The following is a 19,937-nucleotide window of genomic DNA, read 5'->3' on the forward strand; positions in this document are numbered from 1 at the left end:
TGCGATCAAAAAAGCTTCCAGATCAGTTCTGAGCATTTAACATCAACAGCTTGTACACATTGACCTCATTCAGTATCAGAAGATTAAAAAGAAGCCCGACTACAGCTGATGCACTTTAAACAGTGATCTAAAAAAAACCTGAAAATTTATTGAGTCAAGTATGACTTGCAGCATCAAAGATTTCTTTAGCATAACATTTGGATGCCCTGCTCTGAATTGATTCAAAGTCAGTGGTGAAATCAAATACTCTCTGTGTGTATTTCTGTGTGTGTATATTTATGCATTTTGTAGCTGCATCCATTTCTCAGTTGACTAGTGTGTGTACTGTGATGCTGTGATGATGTGTTTCAGCCTCTCTCTTTCTCTCTCTCTCTCTCTCTCTCTCTCTGTCTGTGTGTCAGTTCTGGATGAAGGTGTCTCATTACGCAGTAGTGGTTTGTTCTTCCCCCTCCTGTCCTCCGCCTCAGTAGTGGATCTAGTTACTGGCTAATGGCTCTCACCCACCCTGCTTCTCCACTGGGGGACAACCTGACCCAGCTCTGCAAGCACCGTCTGTGACTCACACACCCGTCACCCCTTAGTTCCACTGTGGGCGTCTGGATGGCACAGCGTGAGGTGTGGGCCATATTTACCAGAATTGGCTCATAGGGGTTATATGCCTTCATGAAGTGCAGGCAGTGTGTGTGTGTGTGTGTGTGTGAGTGTGTTTGTTAAAGAGTATGTGTTAAAATGTGTTGCCTGCATATGCCTGTTGTTTGCCCTAGATCAGTCATAAAAACAAAGACTCAATGCTGTTTTTGTTGTGAATCCTCCCCTCCTCTTTGTATCGCAGTTACCACCCACTGTCTCAGGATGTTTAGCCTTCATACGGCAGCACTCGGGGAGACACTGACGCAGGCGTTTTTTTAGACAACCACAACCTCAGCAGTTTTAATTGTATCAGTCATCAGAGCTGATCAGTCAGATACGTTTTCCCTCCTGTCGCTCCGACTGCTGCTTTTATTGCCTTCCAGAGTGTTAACATTGCTTATTTGTGTCCTGATGAAGCTGAGTCACTATGATCATTATAATTCCTCTTCTCCTTTTTTTTTTTTTACCTCTGCATTACTCAGGGGTATTTTTTGGTTATTGTGCTTTAAGTATCTTTGAATGCTTTCATAGGATCTGTACAGTCCTGAAGTTGAGTTTGATCAAGCTATTACGTTTTTTTTTATCTTAACCAAATAAGCACGAACTTGCAAAAATAATCTCCTGCAGCCTTCCTGGGTGTTACATCTTATACGTGAATCTGCCATCAATGAGCTAATAATGTGTTTGTGCTTAAGAGCCCACATCTGCAAAACCCATGAAGCTGTTGCTGTTTGAATTTCAGATTGATTTAAACCGTATCACCAATACTCTGGAGGTCAGTTTCTAAAAAGCCATTCTCTGAACCCATCAGCAATCATCGTCTATCGTCTGAAGGATGATGTGTGCATCTGGGAATGGTGCGACTTTCTGTGAATTTGGTGAAGCCAGTGGTTAACGTAAATGATTTTCAGGCATGACTTCCTTTTTCCTGCTTCGTCGGTGGTGTGTAAAGGCGCTTTGAGTAGTCAGAAGACTAGAAAGGCGCCTAGGTAGGAACAACCATTTTAGAAATACCTTTGTTCCCTTGTCCATCAAAGCCCTCAACAGTACCTAAGCTGTAATGTGTTTGTACGTATGTGTGTGTTGTGTTTGTATGTGTGCATGTACTATGTGCATGTGTTCTCAACTATTACATATTTATGGATTTAGTAATTCACTTGTATGGAATTTAATGATTATTTAACTGACATGTTTTACCGACGAATGACCGACGTATTTTGTTATTTTGCTACTGCATCAGAGCTCTGTGAACTCCAAGACAAATTTCCCACTGGGACAATAAAGTTAATCTTAATCTTAATCTTAAACAACTCCAAGACCTTACAAGAGGAAAATCCAGACCCCGCCTGGGTACACATTCAACATTTGTTACGACCCGCCTTATGTTGACTTGCACTAATCAACCCAACCAAACACACCCAAATAGAGAAAACAACCATGACTTAACAGGTAAACATGTACACATTATGACCAGCAGGGGGGGATGAATTAGCATACAACGTAACCACATTTCTATGTAGAATGTGATTATTAAGTAAGATTATTTAAGGAGAAAAAAAAAAAGAAGTTTTTGTCATTACATGGATATTTTGATTGAGGGACCTTAAACCTGACCAGACAGTGTTTCTTCTACTGTATCACCTCAGATACACTTCCATTGAATAACTTGTTGTTAAACTTTACTTTGTGCTCTTGCAGCTGACCCCTATAAATCAGTCGCACTTAAGAACACTTAGCAAAATGTCACGGAGCACCTGAGGTCCAGGCTGATTAACTGTGCAGGAGAACATTTTACATCCCATGCTTCATTTTAAAAGAGCCTCGGTTTTATCATGTGACATTTACTATGCAAAGACACAAATGAAGACAGAACAGAGCTTTTCTTGCACAACATTTAAACGCATTATGACTCTCCATACCTCTTACCAGCTTTACAATTTAAAAACTTGCACAATCAGGAAACCTGAACACCTAAATGCTTGAGCTGGAACCAAAACAACATTCATATACACTTCCATATGTAGAGTTCAAAGTGTGGGAGGGGGGGGCAGGTAAGAAGCTGGAGGCCAGCTTTTCTGACTAGAAATGTCTCCCTTTTTGACCACCAATTATTCCGTACAATAGGCTGCAATAAGGCTGGAAAATGGAGGGGAAAGTGATTTTGTATTTGGGAGAAAGACCTGAAAGACACACCTCTGTTAGCTCAGGTGAAGTTTCAAAACCCATCCAGAGGTGATCATTGAAATGCTCCAGCACATCCCCTTTTTCTCCGGGTCCCCTCATTAAAGCAGTACAATAACTTCTCTCAGCTCATTCCATTATCTGCCTAGCACGCTGAAGCACATCCACAGCACAGCCAGGAGGGATAACCAGCACAGGCCGCTTTATTTCCTCTGAATCCCTGGATCAAGTGTTAAGACTTTTGTGTTTTAATGCTCCGACGTGGAGGCAGGACTCCTGGGTAGGACTCGTAGCCAGCTGTCTTCTTGCAGTAATGCTCTTTGAAATGAAAGTGAATTCCCCCTTGCTTTAAGAGCCTGACTTAAGAGCTATCTAATAAAGACTGAGGAGGAAGGAGCAGAGCGAAGCTGTGTCAGTATAAAAAAGTCAGCGGCAGAATAATGTCAGGCTTTAACCAGCACAGGATGTCGTTTCATTCTCTTTAGTTTTTTAGTCTCCGTCTTTGTTTTCCTTCCATCCCTTATCCTCCCTCTCCACCAGAGTTCTTTTTGTTCCCCGCATGCAGCCTGGTGCAGTGTTTTGGTGTAACCAAATAGTAAATCTGAAGAGATTATATCAGTGCAGCAGGTATTATTACCAACCGAGGCTGTGTGCCAAGTAGGCATTTTCTCACAGCAATGTTTTAGATAATCAGACACATGAAACGCTGACTCACTGATCTGTGTGTGTGTTAGTGTGTGTACGAGATTGTAGATAAATCTAATTCATTGTCCGTCTTGGCTCACGGAAACTAGAACTCCTGAATTGGTCACGCACAAGAGTCTAGTGAGCAACACAATAAAGTCCAAGTCAGTGAGACAGAATCTGCTTGCAGTGCATTTTGATTTAGTTTTAATTTTCACAATGCTTTGAAAGTAAAAATTAATTCAATCAATTTGCAAATTTTAGCACCGCTAGAGAACTAAATATTACTCCAACATTAACGTATCTGATCATACTTTTTCCTTTGAAGGCTCATAAAGGCACTGCTTTCTAACCTAAAACGTCAGCGCTCCATGTTAGGCTGATAATTTAGGAGTTTCCACATACTCCTCGGTGCCTCCAGAGCGTTCCAGCAGCGCCGCCACGCTCTCCGTTTCAAATAATCTGCCTGTCTATTTTCGAAGGAGTAAGCCGCAAGCACGGGTCAAGCTCGACAGAATAGAACGACCCGGACAGGAAGTCAGACAAGGAAATGCACAGAGCGTCTGGTCAATTTCAAAATAAAACACAATATAGAGACTCACAATTGTATTTTTTTTCTTCACTTTTATCAACATTACTCCGAAACAGAGACCAAACAAACAACAAAGTAACTCCAGAAAGACAAAGCAACATGTTGTTTGCACATTTTTTTGTCTCTATTCCCGCGTGATCTGGTAGTTCTCCTGTGATGTGTGTACAGCTGCTCATGGCTGCTCTCCGCTGCCGCACCTTCCAGATACAGATCCAAGTCAGTGACCAACTAAGACCTCCCGTTCAAAAAGTCTGTACACGTCCCGTCTAGTTGTAGCGTTATGTTTAACACAAGAGAGTCACACCTTGTCTTCTTGTCTAACTTTGGTAGTTAGATTTATTTCACAAGAGGAAAGATCAAATGTGATGAATTGCAGACGGCCATTTTGGATGACAATCCCCATGATTTTATAAATATGCTCTGCTTTCCCTCCCTGTCCACTCACTGGAAACACTTTGAGGATAATTTAGTTTTTATTCACTGTGTAAATCTGATGTCTTTAACATCAACCTTTAACTGAAGTGAAGGTCAGAGGTGGCTTTTGGAGCTTTAAATTACTTGAAATTGTGGGTGTAGATTTTTACGAGACAGGCCATTAGGGTTCGGTGCCAAAAGGCAGCAGATTAAATTATTGAAATATCAAAGCATATTCAGGATGCCCCCAGTCTTGATTCATTATTGCAGGGCTTTGGGTCTAAAACAGGAACAGAATCATAATGAGTCACCATAAGCCAAATGTTACTTTTTGATGTTATAAGGAGAAATATCATCACATCTGTAGGGTCATTGATAATGTTCCACACCTTGTTTTTTTTATTTTCCACCACAAACTCTCCCACACTGGTGTTGTCATTTCCCTTTCAGCACTTGGCACTTCCACAAATGATCGGTCCGCTCTGACCAACCCATGAATATTTCATCTTTTGTCGGCACTCTCCTTCATTCACATTTATTCCATCAAACTTTTTTTCGACACAGGAGAACTGTAAGCTGACATTTCAGCATGAAAAGTAATTGGACGAAACGGCTCTGGGTTCTGAGAAGTTGAGCCAATTCAAACAGCGACGTACCTTCACTTCAAGGTCGTTGTGCAGTACGTTTGCAGCGATGTTAATGCTGTGTGGTTAAGGCGTCTTTGAGCAAGGACACAGAGCGCTCTTCAGCACACACAGCTGCTTAAAGCAGACGGGTTCTCACAGATTCTTGTTCCTGGTGGATGGGAGCGGAGTTTGGTTGGAAGTCATGGTAAAGACAGTGATCAGTGACTGCATACTAATCATTGAAATATGGCACTCTAAGGCACTGAAAAACACTTCTTTTTTGAGTTAGTTGGTAATATTAGCTCGCTTTGTGTGCTTGCTTTAATGGGACACATCCACAGCAGTGTTGTCTCTAATCATCGGCCCTGATTCTCCCAGATAGAGGACGCCTGCTCTTTTAAAATCGTCAGGTATTGATGTGTAACAACAATAGAGCAACATGTCTGCCGCGTGTAATCCATAACAGGACTGCAGGAGAACATTATCCCATCTTGAATCGAGGGCACAGTGTCCCACCTTAGGGCAGGTGTCACTTTAAACAAAACCAACAAAGTCAAAAATCTAAATCCTGCAACCTTTTTGTTGCTTTCTCGAAAGAGGTCGATGAATGTCACACGTTAAGCCAGCAAATAAGTGGAAAAAGAAAACTATGAGCAGAGCTGTGAAGATACTCTGAGTGTATAAAGACAGATATATTCTTCTTCGCTCTCTTATTCTTATATCATAAGACCTTTTGCTAGGCGTGAATGTAAGAAATGCCTCGTTATAATCCCTGGCAGAGGCTTTCATGGAGGGTGGCATTTGTATTCAAAGTCAAAGAGCATTCACCATCACAGAGGAGCACAAAGGAAACGCAGGCGTCTCCTCTTCATTTAGGTAAAAGATAGGTAGGGAAGAAGATTAAAGGAAGTGAAGAGAAGGAAAAGAGATTAAAAAAACAGTAACCTCTGGGGATTAGCGCTTTTTACTCAGTATGCCCAAAGTAAGTTAACCATTTATTAATATATATAATAACTTTAATGGTAGCTGTGTTGTGCAGGTGAACTCTGATATAACCACAGTAGCATGCTGCACATATTAGCATTCTGGAAAAATCAGCGCTGATGATGCTCTGTGATAGTTTAACTCTCACAGCGTTACTACAGAGGAGGAGTCCATCTGAGGCCAAGTGTTGCTCCCAAGACACTTGATGATGGAGCGGGACAATTACTCCGTCTGACACCTTACCCTGACCCAAAGGTCGCTTCCAAATTCACCTTTGGCACTGTAAACACAGAGCAGCGGATTTCAGAAGCCATCAATTATTAGAGCGACTTTTTCTTCTGGTTGGTAATCAGTATTTGGAAAAGGTACAAAAGAACACGAGCGTCATAACTTCACTCTCTGTGTGTCCTGGTTATTGTTGTCCAACAACTTGAGACACATTAAAGTAGAGGTGGAGATATGACACGTATGATCAGACTTTTAGCTGCACTGGAATCCAGTTGTCTGTTTAAACTAAGGTTAACACAACACCAGACATGTTGCTCCTCTCCCTCATGCCATGCCCCACTCTCTCTCTCTCTCTCTCTCTCTCCTCAATCCCTGCCTCGATCCACTCCTGTCTTTAGAATAAAGGCATAAAAGCCCCAAAATAAACCATTTAGGTAAAACAAAAGTTTTATTCCACATCAAACTAACAACTAATTTACCAAATGCTCAGTGTCCTCTCGTCTTTGAGGCGCTGCTTCCGTGACAGAGAGGGACTGTTCTGAAGAAGCCGTGCACAGGAAATAGAAAGACACCATTTTCACCGTTCCTTTAAAAAAAAACTTTTTGAGAATGGTTCCAGAAAAAAAGATGAAATGAATGGAGAGCGAGGCAAGGAAATAACAAACAGCAGCACCAAGTGAGGAACACAATGACAGTTCCATTTATTGTATGTTTAGTTTGGTCTGCACATTTAATCTTCTTCTCTCTCTCTCTCTCTCTCTCTCTCTCTCTGTCTGTTACATTTTCTGTAAATGTGAAGCTCTAAAAAGCTGCAGAATAAAATAGAAATCCTACAGCATGTTTCTTTTTTTTTTTTTTTTTTTTTTTTATCATTCATGGCCAAATGTTTGTAGAGAGCATTCTGAGGGATACAAGGACTGAACTATTCGACCACATTCTGACACTTTGATCCGTGTTAGCTCAGTTCTCATGGTCACACCAGCAGTGCTAAAGGATCAACATCTGATCAAAAGTGCTCCGAAATGAATTCACATCTTTAATCAAAGTTTGGATATCGACCGACTCTTATGCTTTGACATTCTCACTTACTCGTTGGACGGCTGTCACTCTAAACATGTTCATTTTTGGAGGTACTTTTCTTAAAAAACATAAATTCAGTATCTCAAGCTATGCCTACACGATACTGTATTTACAGTAGTTTACCGTTAGAACTGTGATGTGCTCGGTGCCATGGTCGCATCACAATACCTGACATGTTATGTCAAGCATTAGACCCATGATGACTGTGATCAATATACAGAGTGCAATATAACTGTCTGTATTACTGTTTATGGATTATCAATCAATCAATCTTTATTTCTATAGCACATTTAAAACAACCTTGATTGACCAAAGTGCTGTACAAAAACACAATTTAAAAACAACAAATAAAATAACATATAGAATGAAACACAATAAAAACACAATAAATAGGAGCATGAATAAAAATGTCAAAATGTCAAGCTCAAATTGTATTAAAAGCCAGAGCAAAGAGACGAGTTTTAAGCAAAGATTTGAAGTTTTTGATGGACTGAGCAGTTCTTATATTAACAGGTAGACTGTTCCACAGATTGGGAGCAGCCACAGCAAAAGCACTGTCACCTCGGGTTTTTTACTCCTTTTTAACCTGTTGTTCTCTGTTTTGTTTATTTTATCCTCCTAAGAGATGAAATGGTGTTGCACATCTGTGCAAAGAGGGTTAGGGTTATGTTAAAATGCAACAAAAGGTTTCTGTTTTCAACTGAGATCATTTCGTAAAAAACCTTAAATGGCAAAATAATATAGATTTGGATTTGAATATTTATGTCAATGACATTCTTTTTTGTGATGCAGCCTTAGCTCGTGCTGTTGTTGCTGTGTCATTGTGAACACACACACACACACACACACACACACACACACACACACACACACACACACACACACACACACACACACACACACACACTGAGCCCTCCTGATCTGCATGAATCGAATCAGTCAGCTCATTGTTTCACGGCCTCGTTATATCAAAGGCCATCACAATAAATTCTACTGCTGATCATCTTTTTTTTTTTTTTAAACACCCATGTCACTTGCACTCTGTCTGCACTATGAGATAATATTGATGTTTTGCTCAACATGAGATCAATGGCTTGTCACGGCTCATTAACCCGGGCAGAAATGCTGTTTACTTAGCGCCTTGGCGTGGTTGCCGTATCGTCTGTGAGCGTGGAGCGTCTCCGCGCTGCATGCTAACAAAGCAGGCCTTATGGGTCTTTAATAGAGGCTCAAGGTCAGGGGGGGACATCACCCGGGTCTTGGATTAACTGCCCTCTGGAGGATTTTCATCTTTGTGAAACAGAGAATATACACTTTGCTGTTCGACCTTGTGGGATGCGTTGAGGCTGGAAAGGGTGGTGGTGGGGAGGGGGGGTTGTTTTTCTGCCCCTCAGGATCTAAAAACATCTTTTCAAAGCGGTGGTCAAGGTGAACGTTCAGGAAATGACCGGGCAAAGTCAGATAAATTCTCCAATTCTTCTTCTTTGATTTTCAAACTTCTCACTAGAAATCCCTCCGAGACTCTGCACAACTTGTATGATTCTTACAGCTGAGCAACTTACACACTCTCTCTCTTTTATGAATCTATTGATTGCTTTGCTTTAAAAAATATGAGCTGGGAATTGAGGCGCCCTGTTCTTTTGTTCTGAGCCGGAGAGTCGGCAGAGTGTAATATGACGAAGGCAAATAGTATGACTCACCAGACGCTCTGCACTGGATCAAACATGAAAGAGTTTGAAGGTACATTTGAAACAAAGTCGCAAACAATGTTTCCCCTTGTGATTTGCTTATTGTCGTGTTTTTTATTTTTTTATAAGAAAAAAAAGAACAGACTGTTGAAGCTAATAGATTAAGATTTTAACAGGAGTCTCAGAACATTTTCCCTCTTGTGATGTGTGCTGATGTCTTGGAGCCACATTTTTCTCTGATCAACTTTTGAGAAAATCTAAGAACACAAAGCGCCTGATAAGCTATTAACAAAGCAGCCATACTTAATTATTTGTGTTTATTTAATTTGACAAATGATTTATGTAAATGTGTTACTGCTCTGATAGTGGGTCTTTTCATTTGATTGAATACTGTTTGGCTTAATTAGTTAAAAAAAAAAAAAAGTCGGGTGGCTCCAATGGCCTAGTGGTTAGTGCTCACACCTTATGTACGCATGCTGTGGTCCTCCGAGCAGGTGGCCCTGGTTCAAACCTGAACTGTGGCTCCTTTCCCGTCATTCCCTACTCTCTCTCTATCCCCCTGATTTCTGACTCTATCCACCATCCCGTCTCTCTAATAAAGGCTTAAAAAAGCCACACACTAAATTCAAGCAGCCACTTTTTTTTTCACTTCTTTTCAGCACAGAAAAAAAAAGGAAAAAAAAAATCCCATAAAACACTTACAGATCTATTCAAGTCATGCTGGATGAGGTTTCAGTAAAGAGCCGCTGCCAGATGGTTCTCTGGGAAAGGATTTTCACTTAATACTACACTCGAATGTGTCTCCTGCTTCCACTCTGGGTTTCCCCCTCCATTGTTCCCCTCAGTCCACAGCCTCTGTGCTGATCCTCTGTATGTGTCTAATTACCATGACGCCCTGATAAGGCTCTCTGCATACTACATTTTATTACACTGAACCTGATAGCATCACAGTACTGTATACTGGGCGCTGTGCCTCTGTGCTGCAGCACATGTAAATCATGTGTACCTATAAATACTTATCTCTCATATAGAGAGGCACCGATCCACTTTTTTACAGTTCCCATCTGATTCCGATACATATTGGCATATTTAGCTTTTCATCTCCATTAATAGCTAGTGGAATTATGTCTCAGTGAACATTTACTGTGCAGGTGGTGAAATATAAATAACTATATAAAAGTGTTGGGTGCCCAGTAGGTCATTTTCTGTTGCCATGGTATCAAACAGGCATCCATAACGTTTGATTTTCTTTTAGCAGTATTCTACCAAAGTTCAAAATGATACACTATTTGTACATTGTTTTTGCGGGTCCATCAGACTCAAGGTGTTGATGAACAGTCAGATTTTCAACAGTAAAACTTCTTCCAGTTAACCTTCATGTTAGCCCTGATGAACTCATTACACATCATTTGACTGAGTTTGTTCACTATACAGACACGCTGGTGCAGAAAGGAGAGAGTGATGGTCACACCGGCCAGGTCTCTATCTATAGGATTACCTGTCCAAGGTCAGAGCAGTTATCTTACCTGCTTCCTGCTGTTAGATTATCCTCCACCATTCTCCACCTCCAGCTACAGAAAGGACAGCCCCAGCTGGAAGGAAGCTGAAAGAGATGAGATGGATATTAAATATGGTTTCTGATTGATCTCTATCGCATGATAACAACCAGATGCTTTATCTTCTTGTAAAGATGCCACATTATTTATAATTGGATACAGGAAGACGCTCCATTTGTTATTGACATTGTCAGGCGGTGGAATAGGCAGCCCCCCAAAGTATTTTGTTATCTGGGTGATATATGAGGCGGCCAATGAAGGTCCCCAGGTAGTTCAGCTGAGATGCAGAGATGGGATATGCCACCAGTATGTGTGTGTATACAGGACATGCTGTGTGACAGTGTGTGTGAGTAAAATTGGTTATTGGAGGCTGGAATCAGATTGTATATATCACAGCTTGTTTGTGATGAGTGTCAGACTAATGCTCGGTCTCTGCTGAGCAGCAGGCTGATGCATTTTTAACAGAAGACAGCAGCATATGTTGGATTTGCTCCTGACAGTCAGGTGTGATCACAGTTTGCATGATGGGATAAATTAACGAGAAGAATCATGGTGGGCCTAAGGTAGTATTAACACTCATTTTACACACATCGATGTTCGTCTCTTAATCACAATCCTCATAGCACAAGAATACAGACAAACTTTAGTCTAAAGAATATCAACATATTAACTCCAAGCAGCTGAGTGAACAGCGGGAGTAAACTTCAACATGATGTAAATAGTAGTAGTGACCAAACTACAGTAATACTCTAATTGAGAACAGCATGGTTGAAAGAGCCCATTCTCATCCCTAACATTTCAAACATACCAGCTTGGTCAGCAGCCGTGTGCTTCAAACTATGACACTGAAGGTATATTACATGTTTACTCTGAATATTAATCTAGCAAATATCAAGTATGTATATATGAGAGTTTTTACAGACACCAGTATAAGATTTATACATAGACCTCCAAGCAGCCAGCATTAGCTTCTATCAAACAATAGCAAGCCACAAGGATAACCCTGTAAGACATATTGTCATGAGTTTAAAGAATTCAATGCACATTTGTCACATTAACAAATACTGTAGACAGTATGTAAACTGTTGCTCATGTAAGAGGACTATCATCAAAGCCTCTCACCCTGCAGCCTGTGAGTAAAGCCTCCTGGGCACCGGTTGGTCCCTTGGGTCCTGGCAGGTTGACAACCCAGTGATTCCTGTGGGCTTCTTCCCAAGGCCGAGGCACTTAACTAGACTTCCTGCCTCGACAATTATTGCCTTACATGAAGATATGCATGAAGAGGGGCAAGGAAAGGAAGCCAAAGAGAGAAGGAATGAAGAGACACTCGATGTCCTTTCATTTGAAGCATCATGTGACATCCGTTTGACATGATGGCTTCAGCCGATCACTGCTGGATCAGCCAGCTATAACCACTGTTTGTGTGTGCACAAAAGCATTTTGTAATTCTAATAAAATACATGCTGACCCTTTATGTTAACTGATAACAAACACATGAAGAACAACCTGCAGTGTGTTTTTCATGTGTACTGTGTCCTGCTTCGAGCCATACAAGCCATTTCTGTCATTGAGTTTTTTATATTTTTACGCCGGCTTTTTTAAGTCTGTACTGGAGAGATAGTGGACCGAGCCAATACCAGGGAGAGAGAAAATGGAGAATAACACGCAGGAAAGGAGTCAAAAGTTGGACACGAACCTGATTCTGTTGTAACTCACAGAATGCTCCAAGGTTGTGTATTTTTAAAACACTAAAATAATCCTTGTCTTCCTTGTCTAGTTGTTAGTAAAAAGCTTCAATAGTGTTTAGCTTCAGGAGAAAAACTCATAAAACAAACTATTAACTTGAGTTCTGTTTTAAGTTTCACCCTGTTGACAGAGTACAAGGCTGAGGCTCAAAGGAGGGTTTTTACGAAGTAAAGTAGAAGTGTGTTGCTGGAGAAGAGCGGAGGCTTCAGTATGGGGGAGGTGAAAAACAGCAGTTTGTTTGAGTTTTGAGCTTAATTCATCTACTGGATCAAGAAGCTGCACATTCTTCCCTTAATGAGAGAAGCATTATATCCAAAATAAAAATAAAAAATGTTGCTGAAAGGAAATTGGAACTTTTTGACCATTCAGCTAAAATAATTGTCCAATGCAGTGTTAGTTACAGTACTGCCTCTCATGTCTAATTGACTCCAAATACTTACTGATAATTTCCACCAGTTGCTTGTTTAGATAGGTTTCACTTTAGTCGATGTGTGTGCTTCCATTGGCATCACTGCGTCTCAGCTCCGTCCCAGCTCAGGTAGTCTGGAGCCCTCTGCAGCAGATACGCAAGGCTTCTATTTTTTCCGGATGGATGCCAGAGCAGGCCGCTTTCATTTGCCACACAGCACACAGAAATAACATTAGAAGATCTAGTTAATTTTCATAATAAAATACTCTGTTTTGATGCTAGATCGTAGTTCACTTGACTACATCAACACAATGTCATAATGGTTACTTACCCATGGTAAAAGCTCAACAACAAAAAAAGAGAGACAAATCCAAGTCCACTCTTCTTCAACTCCTTTGGTTGTGAACAATGACCTTATGTGTGGTTGTTGTTGGGTTTGTACCAGTTTAATACCACATACACCGTATTATATTGCGCTGTTGTGCATGATTCTATAATTACCGTGGGAACATCTTAGTCTCCCAACCCCAGTTGCCTGATGGTACTGCTCTCTGCTTCACTCTGAAAATGCAGCCTGTGGGTGCTGATGGACGAGGATGCACAGAGCCGTACTGGCTTCAAAATTTGTCAGATTCAAAAGTCGGGTCTAAATTGGACTGGAAGCATACAGTGTACATCTGGCTTTAGAAACAAACCTGCCAGTCTCCATGCATGAACTTTACCCATAAGGTTTTTTCTTAAAGGGTGAAGGCTCCGAAAACCATAGATAAATCCAACAGAAGCTTTAACAGCAGACAAGAAAAAGCTATTATTGGACTGAGGTTTTTCGTTCATCTGTGACCGACTGACAAATGGAAAGGTGGTCAATCTAGACTCTTTTCATGGACTCACTTTTGTTTTCCTTCAGATCCTTAAGGATGAGCCACAGGCTACCATGGTTTAGGATCCTGAATGCTTTTCCATTATTCTTTTTGTAGAAATTGTAGGCCTTACAAAAAACCCCACCAATGTTCACTTGGATTGAGAAAACTTTACTTATCTTGTATATGTGTACGATATCCTATTGCAATCTTATGATTGTCTCTTTCTCTGTCTATTTGTTGTTGCTTTGTAGGAGCAGGTCAGCAAAAACCCAGGCAACCCTTCAGCAAGGTTGGATCAATATGGATCAGCCCCCGACACCGGAGAAGGCCTCCACCAATCCACGGTTAAGACTAGAGAAAAATCTTTTCCCTGCAACCAATGAGAGTTTCTGTCGATTGCAACACTTGCAGTGTCACCAATGTATCCAGACTGGAGAAAAGCCTTACTCCTGTGACCAATGTGGGAAGAGTTTCATTGAATCAGATACTTTAAAACGTCACAAGCGTATCCACACTGGAGAAAAGCCTTACTCCTGTAACCAATGTGGGAAGAGTTTCCGTCACTTGAGCTCAATGAAGCATCACCAACAAATCCACGCAAGAGAAAAGGTGCATCAGTGCACCAATGCACCTGTAGAAAATGAAAAACCTCATCAATCGACTGGTTGTCCAAAGTTCGCATTTGGATTGTAAAAGTTGTTTTGAAATTGAATAAAAAATAAAAATAAATATTATAATGCATGAGACACAAGTTGTTTTGTATTTTTTTCTTCACTGCTAAAGCTACAGCATTAAACAAAAATACACAGACATAATAAACGTGGATATACACATTAAAACAATCACCCTGGGGGGTTAGGGAATACCTTACATTAACAATTCAGTTTCCTGCCTCGTAGTCCTGGTCTTTACTCTGCTGCAGAGGAGATGATGAGGGTGTGTGTAGGCTATTTCAGGAGCTGTAACTCTTAAACGACTGCTTCACAAGCAGCAAATCTAACACACCTGGTACGCCCAAACTGTTGGATATGTATTTCCAAACTAGAGCTTTCTTGCCGATGTCCCAGTAGAGCTTAAAGCTGGTCCATTGGGCTCAGGATAGTAGGACACTGTTGATCTTCCCTCCCATTGGACGCACCAAGGTGTCGTCAAGGAGAGCTGCATCTCTGTTGTGAAATTTTTAACTTCCGCACAGTGCGCAACCCCGACCTTGCTCAGCCTGGAAATGTATATAGAACAAACGATTATCCCTTTCTCCCATTATTAAGATGCCAGTTGTGGCCGTGAGCAAATCTAGCAGTGAGCTGTCTTTTTTGTTGCCTTGTCAAACACCTGAAGAAAGTGAAAAAATGACAAAATGTATTGCCATATTTGTAATGACTAAAAAGAGTTTCCCTTGAGCAAACTTTGCTGCTGATTTAACGCACAGTTTAAGATTTTGGATGGCGAGATATAAAGGTCACAGGTCCACTGCTGTCCCAAGGTTGTGCAGGAGGCTAACTGCTGATTCAGAGCAAATCATCGCTGCCTTCATCTGATGTGAAGTGGTGCCAGGGATTAGAGTTTAAGACGGCTGCATTGATTAACACTTTTTTGCTGAACACGCTTGAAGTGTGAAAAGAAGTTTTTTTGTTAGGATTAAACAATTTGATCTCTCCTCTGTCCTGTAAGGGGAGTCTGAGAGAACAGATTGTGGGAGTTATCCGTCACAAATATGTGTGGTTGAACACAGTGGGGGTCCAGTTAGGGAAGTGTTTTTTTAAGGGGGATTTTCTTTGTTGATCAGCATAATGCAGTGACAGACTCTCCTCGGGGTTCATTTCTTGTGTCTCATCAATGTTGCACAAACAGGGATTTTTTTTTTTGAGGGATAGCAAACCTGGGCTGCAGTCCGCCACCTCAAACACAGCAGCAATATGCTGAACTAATGATACTAGTTTCCCACTTCAACACGTTGCGCCGTGTGTGCTATCATATAATTGTGTCTTTCCTTTCGTCAACACGTGCACAAACCATCACTTTCCACTCTCACAAACACTGGCCTTTTGGAGGGAATTCTCAGTATCCAGCTGCAGGGTTTTGTAAATTGGCCTCAGCTCTGGTAAATAAGCATGTGTGCTTTGGCATGATTCTCTGAAACAATGAAATGTGTATGCTTTCAAACACATTGTCTTGTAAATGATGTGCTATGATACTGACAATATTCAGTGGCAGACAAGCTTAGCTGAGAGCCAACAAAAAACAGATGAGTGACTGTGGACAATCTTAGTTTTTTGGAGATATTGACACCATCTGTCCCTGCAGGCAATGGGAATGTGCAGACGTGAGGTTCAGCATTAGAAATGATTAAACCCATACCAATCTGACTACCATGCAGGAAAACCAGTGCGAAGATAGTGAGCCATGACAAAACCAACATGATAAAATATAGATGACATGTCAAACTTGCTTAGCATCATGTTTGCACATGTTGGAATGAGCATTTATTTCCAAACACCACTGTACAGTACGGCCGAGCTGCTTGTGCTGGACTCTCAGGCATGTTGATTTCCTTCTCTGCTTATGGAGGAGGCGGTGTTATTGCTGTTATTTGGAAAACAGTGGAGTCCAAATCTATTTATGGGACTTGATAAGCTAATCATCTATTCGTTGATTTTCTTGATGTTTTTTTATTTTATTTCTTCTTTGCTCTGTTTCAGAAACAAAATCTTCATCTTCTCATCAAGTTTTGACGTATCACACACACTTGGAAAAGTGTTAAAGCAAACAAACTTTAATATTGTATCAGACACATATTTTTTCATTGTGAACAGAGAGCGGTTGCCATGGAGTTTTCATATGGAGGGAACAAAGAGGTGTGAACGCCAACTGCTTGAAATATTCTCTGAAGTGGAGCTGTAACCAAGCTGAGAATTTGAGATCAAACTAAATTAAGTCACAAACAAACTTTTTCATCGACTTTGTTCCTTATTCATGTTACTCTCATTTTCATTTAATTGGGTTATAATAACCCTACTTGTCCCACTTATTTTTTGTCTGGAAGCGCTCTATGGTACCACAATATTCTCTATCATTTCCTCACATGTACACTCTGAAGATTTCAACAAATGATCCTGAAGGCCCTCATTTCTTCAGACAGAATTCATAAACAAATACAAACAGACTTTAACTGAGTAGCTGCTGTTGCTGGACGTCACTTTGTCATCAGTCAATCAGCTGCTGAAGGATCTTGTTTTGATTCTACTCCGACTTTCTGTCCATAAATCAATCAGTGTGATGAATCACTCGTGCATTTTGTTTCTAATCCTCTAAAAGCCGATGGGATGTAATTGATGAGTCCAGCTGTGCATGTGCATGCATGCAGATGTGACTATATTTAAAGCCAGATGTGTAGTTAAAATGAGTATTTTGACATTTTAAAATGTTCTGGGCATAAAGATAATAACTGAAATGAATTATTGAACTAAAAGGCTTTAGGATTTAGTGCTAACCCTAACTCCCCAACCTTAGCCCCTTGCTACACATTGAACCACCTGTGTATTCACCATAGACGGTAGGCCTATATAAGAATGGACAATGCAACACCTCACCTCAAGAGAAGCCAAAATATTCAGGTCAACCAAAAAGAAAGCGTTTTATTGGTTGATCTATACTACATATCATAAACCCCGCCTCCTCCACGTAAACAGATGGGACATAGGTTAAACTATAAAATCAAAATTCACATCAAATATATATATTTTTTTGTTTATTTGAGTTATTTGATTTTATAAAACTAAAACAAATGATTGACAGCTCATACTGCTGCTGCTGTGGGCTCCAGACTAGAAGAGGAGGAACGGTGAGAGGAATGTGTTCTACTGTACCAACCTGAGGGATCTTTTTATGGCTAGTTTAAATGTGTGGTTTATTTTAAACGATTAAAGCGATGTGTCATCAATACCATGGCTGTTCCAGACTGTGCAGTCTCTGGCTCCAAATGCATGCTTTGTCAGCGCCCGTCACTTTTTTTGTTAATACAGACTATAGTAATAACCCCCAGACTACTTAAGTACCTTAGCTTAGCATCTGCTTCTACACCCACTCTTTCATCATCACATCTCATCTGTTCACAAATGACGAGACCCGTCAGATATCAGCAGTTATTAGATTGCAAGTTCATCAACAGGTCACAAATAGCCCTGGATAACATGATGAAACCTTAATGATCCCAGCAGGAGGTTAACATTAACGCATGACGGGTGAATAATAGTGCTGTGTATGAGTTCCCACTGTGCTACGGATGAGATTAATATCCTCTGGTGTAAACTAATTGGCATTGAGCCTGAGAGTTGATAAGCTGGATAAGGAGCATTGCATGTGTGTTGGAGCTCATGCGCCTTTTTTTTTTTTTAGCGCTAATTTAAACGTTTCCAACCAGTGGAAGTGTTTTATCCAAAGTTAGTTATATAAGTGGATTCTTCACCCCATACATCAGTTCCCGCTCACGCCCGAGACACAGCAAAACAACATTCTTCTTGTACAAACTTCAGCTTAATTTTCATTTTTCTCCGCTTAAATTGCTTTTCCTTTAAAAGAGAAAGATCCATCATTGCCTTAGAGAGTGAGGACACGAAAAGTTTTGGAGACGGAGGGAGCAGACGAGTCTCAGATTTCCATCCACGACATCACTGATCCTTTCTGAATTCGTCACTGCAGCCTAATCCTCCACCAGCGGGGAAATGTGAGAAACTTCACAAAGTAATTTACACTCTAATGTCTGTTTTCCCCAAGAACAGCGTTGGGATGCAATTTAAGGATACCACAGTCAGATTTCCCTTATTTTCTAAGATAATACCGAGAGGCTTATAGTGAGCAAATCATTACTTTTTTTTTTGTTCCTCGAATGAATGCCATGCTCAGAATAGATAAGTAACATTGGGTCAAATGGTTGATTCCAAATGTCGATACAGACAATACAGACTCAATTAAAGCTGCAACATGAAATCAAGAGCACACTAAAGGAACACATGACAGTCAGGTAGCAGACACAGACATTTATAGATGCTGTTTGTTGTGTCAAAAATAGTTTTTTTCATTATCAATTCTTATTAAATTGTGGCATCTGTGCTGAATCACTGTAAAGCTGATTTCTAATGAGACTGACTTTAGGTCCGCCTTCTCTGTCTTCTTTCTAACACTCTCTCATCTCGTGAGGGTGTGAGAGTTTGGGGCGAGGTAGAGCGTGCAGCCTAACCCGGCTCTGGCCTGAACTGGCTTCTCACACTGGCTCCGCCTTCCCTGTCCTCTTTCTAACGGTCTCTCTGCAGACTCTGTAATGTTTTCCCTTTTTCTCTTTTGGTAGTTGGGATGGGGGCACTTGTCCTTTGACTGGACGCAGGCATCTTGTTTGTATTTCAAATACTGGTTTATTTGCCTAAATATTTGCTTGCTAGGCCTGCATTATTCACGGTAGCCGTCTTCTTCTGATTCATAAAGAGTCAGAGTGTCCTCCACCTCATCTTTCTACTTATTTTTGGTGATAATACTCTGAAACTTCTGACCCTTCTGTCTTCTCTCCCAACTAATTTCTGCAGTTTTGATATCCAACTCATGTTAGACTATGGGGAGCCCTGATGTCAAACAGCTACCTCGCCATAGCACAGGAGGAAGTCTCTGTTCACCATTCTCATGATAAGCAGGTTAATCTTCTCAGCTCTGGTATCATCACAACAACGTGTGCTAACAGGGCTAGTAAACGATGTACAACTGCCTGTGTTCTGGCTTCTCTGGTTTCTCTGGTTTCGCTTTAAGCTCATGTGGTTAAGCATCAAACTAATACTTCTATGATATGAATGTTTAACACCACTTGTCTTGCACTTTGGATCTTGAGTCTTTGGAAAAGTATCAAGTGTGCTGCATGAGATGCACATGTTCAAAAGTAATTTATGAAAACCTCAGGCTCTCTTCTACAACAAACAGAAGTCCAGTTCATGAGCTGTTGACATGCTGTTGCAAATTCAGCGATCTTTCACATAACTTCCCCTCCTCATCTCTAAGTTTCTCTCTTCCTTCTCTGAACTTTGTCATGTTTCTCCTTCAGTCTTTTATCTCTTCTTCTTCTTCCTTACAGGCTGTTCGTCTACCCTCTTATCTCCTCCTTCTCCCCTCAGGCTATCCCCACCTCTCTCTCCCTTCATCCTCCTCTCAGCCCGTGTGACTCTCTGTGCTCTGTTGCCTTTTATGACCTGTAATCCATGCTTATTAAACAAGGTGC

The 19,937-nt window shown here is 40.9% G+C and overlaps 1 long non-coding RNA gene across 1 annotated transcript in view; it reads left to right on the plus strand.

Annotated features, from left to right (window-relative positions):
• The window catches only part of LOC136183080 (uncharacterized), a 75,113-nt gene extending 60,688 nt beyond the window's left edge, over positions 1–14,425 (plus strand). The window contains exon 2 of the long non-coding RNA XR_010668899.1: positions 13,933–14,425. This is a non-coding gene — a long non-coding RNA (uncharacterized lncRNA). The remainder of the gene's footprint in view (positions 1–13,932) is intronic.
• The last annotated feature ends 5,512 nt before the right edge of the window (positions 14,426–19,937 follow it).

Source organism: Labrus bergylta, chromosome 16, assembly GCF_963930695.1.
Source record: "Labrus bergylta chromosome 16, fLabBer1.1, whole genome shotgun sequence".
NCBI lineage: Eukaryota > Metazoa > Chordata > Actinopteri > Labriformes > Labridae > Labrus > Labrus bergylta.